Below are 9361 nucleotides of genomic sequence, written 5' to 3'. Positions count from 1 at the left end.
TGGTCGTTGAAAAAGTGATGGTAATACTGAGGATCCTTCGATATTTCATTGTATCGGTTTATTCTCTTATGTTGTAATAAGCTGGATAAACTTTTATAAAATCATGCAAAAAATAATAAACACTTTGCCAAGACAAATATTTCGGATCCAGACGATAAAGGAACAAATCTAGCATGATACAAACAAAATTGCAGACGTTATAATTGTAGCCCCTATTTTTGGAAGTGTAGATTCGTTCCTTTAGGCCCCGAGTCTAGTCTGCAATATCGTTCTTGGCATAAGTGTTTCTTATATATTTTGCATGATTTATCTATCCTGTTACAAGCTTAATAAACGGAGTTATTAAGTTTAGCATGGGCTTTTGTGACCTGTTAATAAGTAAAATAGTTATATAAAGGAATAACGAATAAGCTCTACTCATTGGAGTAACCCCTATCCCTGTTTAATAATTTTTGTTTTGTAAGGTTTTTGCATGCTTATCGTAGATAATTTATATTGCTATCAATGCGATTATACCTACGCATTTTAGAACTTTTTTTTAAAATAATAAACGATACACGAAATATCGAAGGATCCTCATATTACAATCACTTTTAACGACAATTTATTTTAATCTTACAAAATACATTTTATGTTAACAAAAATGCATCAAATTGTCTTGGCTTGGAGATAATGCTCTTGGTTTTTTGCCCAACGATCTTGGTGCATAAATAAACGATTTTGACATGTTTTGATCCAAAATCCATGTGGGGTCCATAAAAATAGAATCAAAATTCATGTTTAGATCATTGAGATAATGCCTCTTTGATCTTTTTCCCCAACGATCTTGGTGCATAAATAACGATTTTGAACATGTTTTGATCAAAATCCCACGTTTTCGCCAAAATTCATCAAATTCATGTCTTGGGCATTGAGATAATGCGCATAGTCTTTTTCCCACGCTTTCTGGTTGCATAAATAACGTTTTGACATGTTTTTGATCAAAAATCCACGTGGTCGCCAAAATGCAATCAAATTCATGTCTTGGGCATTGAGATAATGCCGCCTAGTTTTTCCCAACGATCTTTGGTGGGCATAAATAAACGGATTTGACATGTTTTGAATCAATCCACGTGGTGCGCCAAAAATGCATCAAATTCAGTCTTTGGGCATGATGATAATGCGGCGTAGTCTTTTTCCCGCAACGATCTTGGGTGCAATAATTAACGATTTTGCAACATATTTTGATAAAAATCCATGTGGCCTCAGAAAAATAATTTAACATTTTTGAATCAACACAACATGCGGTTTATAACGTCGCACGTTATAACTCTTTCAGCATCAGATATGCGTTTGAAAGCTTTTACAACTCTAAATTCATGTGTAAAGAAATATAAATTTTGGGTACATTTTTGCTCTAAAACTTTGACCGAAGACCAACAGAGAAGAGTTATAATTGAATTGTTACAAACATCTAAGAGTCCATAGGGAATAATCTAAGCGAAAGTCCGACTCAAATACATTGACCTAGGGTGAAAAATATATTTAATTTTTATTTATTGAGTTCGCAGTTTTTTCCTGTTCCCCGATTTACTCGAAGTCGTATAACTTTTTGGTTCCTGTTGACCAGCTTCCTGAAAAATCAATAGCTCCGTTCTTAATGTCCACGTACCCGTAAACCATAAATTTCAACACAAATCGGCCACTTTTAAAAAGAGTTAGAGCGCACACGGACCGGACGGAGGACGGACGGACGGACGGACGGACGGAGGACGACAATACAAAACTATAAAGGATCTGAGGATCCTTAATAATTCACAATGTGGTATAACTTATAGCTAGTGATCAACAGTAATACTCGTATTTGTGAATGCAAATCCGAATCAGCGACATAAATTCGCAAAATGCGTTATCTCTGTGGATGTGCGGCCAATTCGTATTCGAGCAATTTATACACAGTAGCTTCATAATTCGCAACGGGATAATTTGCACCTACAATTTTTGCTTCTTGGATAATTTGGTACTCACATTCTCAGAATATGGATTATTCACAGAGAACTCTCTTTATGGTGTGTTTAAATCAGTAAAATTTTGTCATGTGGACAAATGGCATATCAAATAGCTTTTACCCAAAATCGCCTTTAAACCTTCATTTTCATTAGGCCAGTAAATGACCGTTTTGGCGTGTAATTTTTCGCGCCTCGACGGATTTGCTTGAAAATTTGGATTTAGGTTTCTCTTACCCTCTACTTCAAATGTGAACTTGAGCCCAGGGTTGCTTTTACTTGGGGGGGGGGGGGGGGGTATAGCTTATAAAAAAACAAACAAAATGGTCTATATATGAAGTCTGTAGACCCAGTAGAAGCAAAGTTATAGCTCATGAAAAGTAGGTTCTCATTCGTCAAATTCCAAATCGAGTACTTCAACGTGAAATAACCAAAAAAATGAAGGACTTTTCGGGGAAAACTTATGAATACTTTTTTAAAGTGTTTGAAAAAGGCTTTCTTTTTGAAAAAAGGTTCCTAGCATCAAAACTAAGTGAGTTACGCTCAAAATAAAGTTGGTCCTTTTTTTTGGTAAAAAAAATCGAGGAATTATAATATTGAAAAATTGCCTTTTTTTCACTTATAATTCCGCAAGAGGTTTGTATTTTACCGAGTAAATTGGGGTTGTTTAGGTCATGAAAATCTGTTGCCTGGCAATTAGAGGAGAAAAACTGTCAAATAATAAAAATGCGACACCGAAGGTGGAGCATTTTTAGGTTGACAGTTTTTCGAGTTCAATTGCTAAAAGGAAACTGATTTGAATTGCAACAACCCAAATTTACTCGGTTTAAATACAAACCTCGAGTGTAATTCGGCAGGACAATTTAACGAACAAGAAATTTACCAAACTAATCAATTATTGACAGGGGAAAGGATAATGCGATAATTGGTTCGAAAATGAATAAGTGAAAAAACCGCTAGTGCATTTGTCGCTGGAAAAGTTGCAGGTAACTTTTGCCGCTGTCAAAGTGACAATTGCACTGCGGCTTATGCGATTTTTTATACATGAGTTGAATTGTCAAAATAACTTCAAAAGTATTAGTGATACGAAACATTTACAAGAATAAAAAAATGTAGCTTTTGCTTTTCTGAACATTTTTTTTGTTTTTCTGTAAAACAAAAATTGGTTAAGATATGGCTGATCAAAGTTTGCATACACTCGTCATTAGTGACTCATTCGAACCCTCTCAACTACAACCCTTTCAAAAATAAGGGTAAAAAATTAAAATTAAATTATTATTATTATTTTTATTACACCTGTACAATATATACAAAATTACAAAACTATATGATCATCAGCACTTTGACCTTTTAACAAAAAGAATAAAAATAAACAAGTCACACACTTCGCCTTTCAACTCTCTTCTAGCTCTCTAGCTTAAACTGTGGTTTATAGAACTTGTCCATGTAACATATCACCTCATTTATACACCAGTGATCTACAAACACTTTACATGTATTTTTTCCCAAATGCCACGAATAGTTGTGTAAGATGGTGTATATATATACCGGGTGAATACTTTCAAACCGAACATGGGGAATTAACATGGGAAAACAGTTTTTCGGAGCTTGTTGCTCCCCAAATTAACTTATAGAGGGTTCATAATGGCACCACTGGAAAGAAGATTTTTTTCTCATCTAAAGTAAATGCGAATTAGTTAAGTTTTACTTGTAAGTATTTTCTCATTATTTTATCAAAAATTCGCAAGATAAAATGAACTCAGAAAAGCATGTAGCCATGACCCGTAGATTTAAGCATCCGCAATTGTCAAATTGAAAAACTATCTGTCGAATTGTCGATATTGACGGAATAGAGGTTTGATTAAATTCCACGGAAAATTAGGGCCGCCGTTAGCCTCGACGGGCCCCGGGAATATTTTTTGACCGGGCCCCTATAATTGAAATTTTTGTTGTCGCATCACCCTTATCTTAAACTAGACATTTTCAATCTTGACTACTTAGAAGTACATTTGAATAGTTTTCATACAGACAGTAATTTCATAATTTATTATGAATTGTTAGAATTCAAATAACCAAATTACAATGTAACTTTGCGGATTTTCTTATTAGCAAAAGTGAATATCACTCGCTCAAAATTAATTTCTCTAGCAAGTTGAGCTTCAAGAGCTAATGTACCGAGATTGATCTAACGATCTTGACCCATAGTCTATCTCAAACGGTTTTTTACCTAGCGAGCCTTCTGCCACTGTGCCGTAATTAGGAAATTTTGCTCAATGGTATGGTTTTTTAAATCTTCTGCTGTGCATTTTTTTATATTCTACTCTCTCATATAGAGATATGCATATGCAGATTTCGGGGCAAATGCCCCGGCTGATCCCCCTTATCGGCGGCCCTGCGGAAAATAAATCTCGCACTCTGCGGTAACTATTACCGTCGTAAACGTTTTTTACAATACCTAAACACTTTTTCCTCAATGGAATACATCGTAAGTTTTGTAGTAAGTACAAATTAAAATTATTGACAGTTATCGTACCTTGTTTTCATGACTACCGTGATTTTTTAAACCAAGTACACATTTTGACTACCTAATTTCACCAAATAATAATTAAACGTGCATCTAGACGTTAATAATTTGCATATCATAAAACGTGGAAAAAAATCTTCTTTCCAATGGTGGCATTATGAACTCTCTAAGTTAATTTGGGGAGCGACAATCTGCGAAAAACTGTTTTCCCATGTTAATTCCCTATGTTCGGTTTGAAAGCATTCACCCGGTATGTGTATATTTATATAAATCATATTTTCGGTTTCCTGGTGTAGTTTTTTTGTTAGATAATTATAACTATTTTAGAGGTAAGATTTAGGGGTTAAACTGTGATAAAATCTTAAGTTATGTTGTTTAATGTTAATTGATATTTATTCACTCCTTTAAAAGATGATTTGAATCAATTACCCGCTTTAATTTACAATTATACGATTTTTTTCTAATAGAGGTCGTTTTTCCCCTAAAAAATAAAAAGCAACCCTGAAGTGGAGGGTAAGTAGAACCTAAATCCAAATTTTCATGCGATTCGGTAGAGACGCGGAAAATTACACAGTATCGCTATATTCCACGTTCAGTTACTAGCCTGCTACTTTCTGTCAGGACTCGTTTCCTGCCGGTTGTCACTTTACGCCGCATTTGTGACATTACCAAATGTCTATAATGACTCCTGTTATCACTGACAGATTGCTATTAATCAAAAGTTCTATATAAAAATTGAAATTTTATATTAAAATACGATTTCGGGTAAAATTTAATGCAAAACTCGTCGGTAAAATGACATTACCTGACTCGGACATTAAAGTACTCGGCCCCGCACTTCAATATTTCCTCGCTAGTAATGTATCATTTTCCGAACTTTTATCATTTGTGCAACAGTTTTCCAGAAGTAGGTAGGTACACGTTTACAATAGTTAGTTGTTCACGGCTACCTTTTAATATTCAATTTGAATTACCTTTGTAATAGGGTGCATTAATCAACGAATTGACCCACATTATATACCAAGGTAGAGAAGTCTAAAAGTATTATTGCCTGAGCACCAAGATTACACCTCGAGGCGCTTCCACCGTGGTATACCGGGTGGTGCCTAGCGCGACGCAGCATAGGGATTTCAATGGTAATTTCTTTATAGTCAATTACTAGCTCCCCTAATTATTTTAGAGCAAAAGTCTAAATATGTTTCTTTTAGAGAAAAAAATACTGCATCTGCTCATACTTTTAGTTATAATTTTCCGTTTTTCAAAACCGTAGAAATCGACAAAATAAAAAGGTTCATTTTACAATAAATCAAATATGCCTTGGAATTACCTAAAAAAACAGCGATAACTTTTCATTATTTGCCTTTGACGTATATTAAATTTATACTTGTTTATAAATTAGTTAAAGAACTGCAAGTGCAATAACTTTCAAAATGTCCCTCAAAACCATCAGGAAAACGACAATACATTCAACGTTTTGGCTGCAGTAGCGGAAAATCCGAATATAAGTTTAGGAACAAATCTTCTTCAAATCAGTTTTTTTTCTTCGATCATGTAGGTACTCTGATTCCGAAAAATGATAAACAAATAGTATCTGATGCAGATGCAGCATACATTCTCTAAAAAAACATTACCCCAAGATGCCTTTTATTGCGTCGGTTAGTTGAAACAGAATTAAATATGGAAATCGTTCGACGTCAAACAACGATAAGTTAGATGCGATGCGCTTGCAGTTTGTTAAAAGATTCCAAAGCATCACTGATTTATAAAAATGTAATTTTTTATTTTCTCGATTTCTACGGTTTTGAAAAATAGAAAATTATAACTAAAAGTATGAACAGATGCAGTATTTTTTTCTCTAAAAGAAACATATTTAGACTTTTGCTCTAAAATAATTAGGGGAGCTAGTAATTGACTATAATGAAATTACCATTGAAATCCCTATGCTGCGTTGCGCTAGGCATCACCCTGTATAGGTAGTATTTTTTTCACTACTAGTACTTGAAGTCTTCAAAATTAACATATTATATTGTTAAGAAAGTGAACGACAGAATTTTTTGTTTATAAATTTAACATGTCAATATCAAGTGCGTGGAAGTAAAAATCAAGGTGGCCGTATTTTGTTCTGTCATTTTCATAGAGTATATAATTTCGTTCGCAGTTTTTCAAAATGTGATAATTGTATGTATGTAATTTCTCTGGAAATGACGGATGGTATGGCAATTATTCATTTTAGAGAACTTGTCTAAACGTTCATTGAGCGAAATTTCAGATTGTGATTTCTAAAAATGACAGCGTGACAGTTCTCATTATTGACTACTTAGTTAATAATGTCCACATTATTAACAACCACTTTGAACAACTGCCGAGAAAGCCTACTTTACATGTGGAAAAAAGGTTAATAATCATGGCATCATGAAAAAACGCATTTTACGCAAAGTTCCAAACGTTCCAAAAACAGCAATTAGGTACAACCATTCGCATTTTTGCGTTGTATGAATTTTGATACCTATGTCTGTGCCATTTGTTTTAAGAAATGTTACAACGTTACAAAATGCACTTTTGATGGAGAAATTCAACTCAAATTATTGGAATTTTGGCGAACCATGAAGTATTTTACAAAGCCAGTAGATTTTCAACGATTAAGAAGATTTTTACCGATGGTGAACTAGCTGAATTACTTTTAGATATCTTAAAGAAAGCTATAATGCTATTCTATTAACCCATCCAATACCTGGCACACCTTTAAGTGTAAGTGGTTGACGCTTCTATTGGTATTGATTTTGGTGTTGGAGCTGTTTTGCAACAAAAAGTCAGAGTGGAAACCGTTATAATTTTTTTAAAAAAGGTTACCGCAATATACTCGGCAGTGAAAGGTTTTCGTTTTAGGACAATCGTTTATTAACGAGCTCCTAGCGAGCTTATAATTTTGCAGTGTCTGTCCGTCTATCCGTCCAACCGTTAGCACGATTTTCTTGTCTATGGAAAAATTTGTCAGTTCCATATAAATGTCTGATTTGTGCCCCTCTAGATATAGGTACGATTACCGAAAATGGAAAAGTGTCACGGGGAGGAATGATTTTTTTGACATAGGTATTCAAGAACGGTTTCTGATATCATCCATCTTCGCTGGATTCTCCTAGTCCCAGTTCCAGTCTCAGTCTCCATCTCCTGTCTCTGGTCATCTAAATTGCACACGACCTTAGACCTATACGTATGGAAAAATTCTTTTTCTTACGAAATCACATAATTAGGTATATTTATATTATAAAATTACAATTATGTACATGGGGTTCCTAAATATAATGTAAATATGGAAGGGGCTAATTATTTAGCAAATGTTATGAGTTATGACTAAACATCATATAAAGCAGATAGGTCCGCAAACGCTACTAACTGTACACTTTAATAAATATATGCAAACACAAACACAAGATACAATTTTCAATGCCCACTGTCAAAACTAGTAAAAACAAAGGCCTATGAACCATTTTAAAAATTATACTCGTACTTTCATTTAGCTTACTACCGAAAATTGCTTTTTATTTTTTTTTCTTCATAACATATACGAAAAAATTAGAAGAGACCATAAAGTTTCTAAACAAGTCAGAAAATTGAATTTTTGTTTCACAGTCTACCAGTGCCGCACCGAAAAAAGTTTAGTAATAGAAAATGGAACATGACCTTTGAGTAAACAACACCCTGTAGATTGTCACTATCATTGCCATGACCAATAAAGCAAGCCCTTCGGCGTAACTTGTATTTGTTTTGAAAGTCGTACACCACGCGTTTTCTTTGTGACTTGAGGGAATAAAAAGAAGTCATTAGGAGATAAATCAGGTGAATACGGACAAACCAATTAACGTTTTTCGAGATTTGTATCTTCAAATATTTTCTATAAAAAGAAAACATCAGATTAAGCACAACCGAAGAAGAGCAACTATTGACCGATGTTTCCCGGAAAATTGGGTGCGAGTGCACACTGATAATTAGACATGTTATACGAATTGTGTAATTATAATAATATGTATACAAACTAACCCGAAATTGTTTTATCTACAAAGCAGAATTTAGGGAATGAAATACCACAAAGTACCCTTGTGCCAACAGTCTTTCCTTTTTACTGAAATCGATGACGGCAAAATAGCCACTCTACTAGTGATCATTTTTTTTTATTAAAAAAGATTATTACTATACTATCATCAAACCGATCGCCCACATTAACCAGCTTCTAGTGAGTGTATAATTTTGCGATGTCCGTCGGTCCGTCCGTTCGTCGGTCCGTTCGTCCGTCTGTCCATTAGCACGATATCTCGATAACGAATGGACCGAATAGAATTTTTACAGGTGGATTCTTGATCACATTTGTAGATCGGAGTTCGTGAATTGGCAATGTAGGCCAAAAAATAAAGAAGGCCGTTTTGACATCTCGATTACTTATGAAAGGAATTGCATGAAATTCAATATGGGCATAGATTTAGCCATATAATACGTAATGCCAAAAGTTGAGTCTACTCGATGCAACATTCACAGTGCTCTTTTGACCTCTCGACCATTTATAAACCGAATTGCAAACTTTTTTGTTTCAAGATTTTAAGACATTTAAATGTAGTGATATAACTTGCATCTTATTTTCAATATTATGCTATGATAGCTCAAAAAAAGAATTAAAAATCTATTAAGTAATCTAAAAATCCAATATCGCGCCTATAACTTTAAGAAGTTGGTATATGTTCCTTAAAAATAGCCATCTTAAAATTTTTTTTGACATCAATTCTAAGTAAAGCCATTTTAAACAATGGTAAAGCGTATCAAAGACAGTAACTTTTATGTAAAACTTTTTTGTATCTCGTAT

The sequence above is a fragment of the Photinus pyralis genome, unplaced genomic scaffold (assembly GCF_008802855.1).
Source record: "Photinus pyralis isolate 1611_PpyrPB1 unplaced genomic scaffold, Ppyr1.3 Ppyr1.4_LG4, whole genome shotgun sequence".
NCBI lineage: Eukaryota > Metazoa > Arthropoda > Insecta > Coleoptera > Lampyridae > Photinus > Photinus pyralis.
This window is presented reverse-complemented; position numbering follows the sequence as displayed.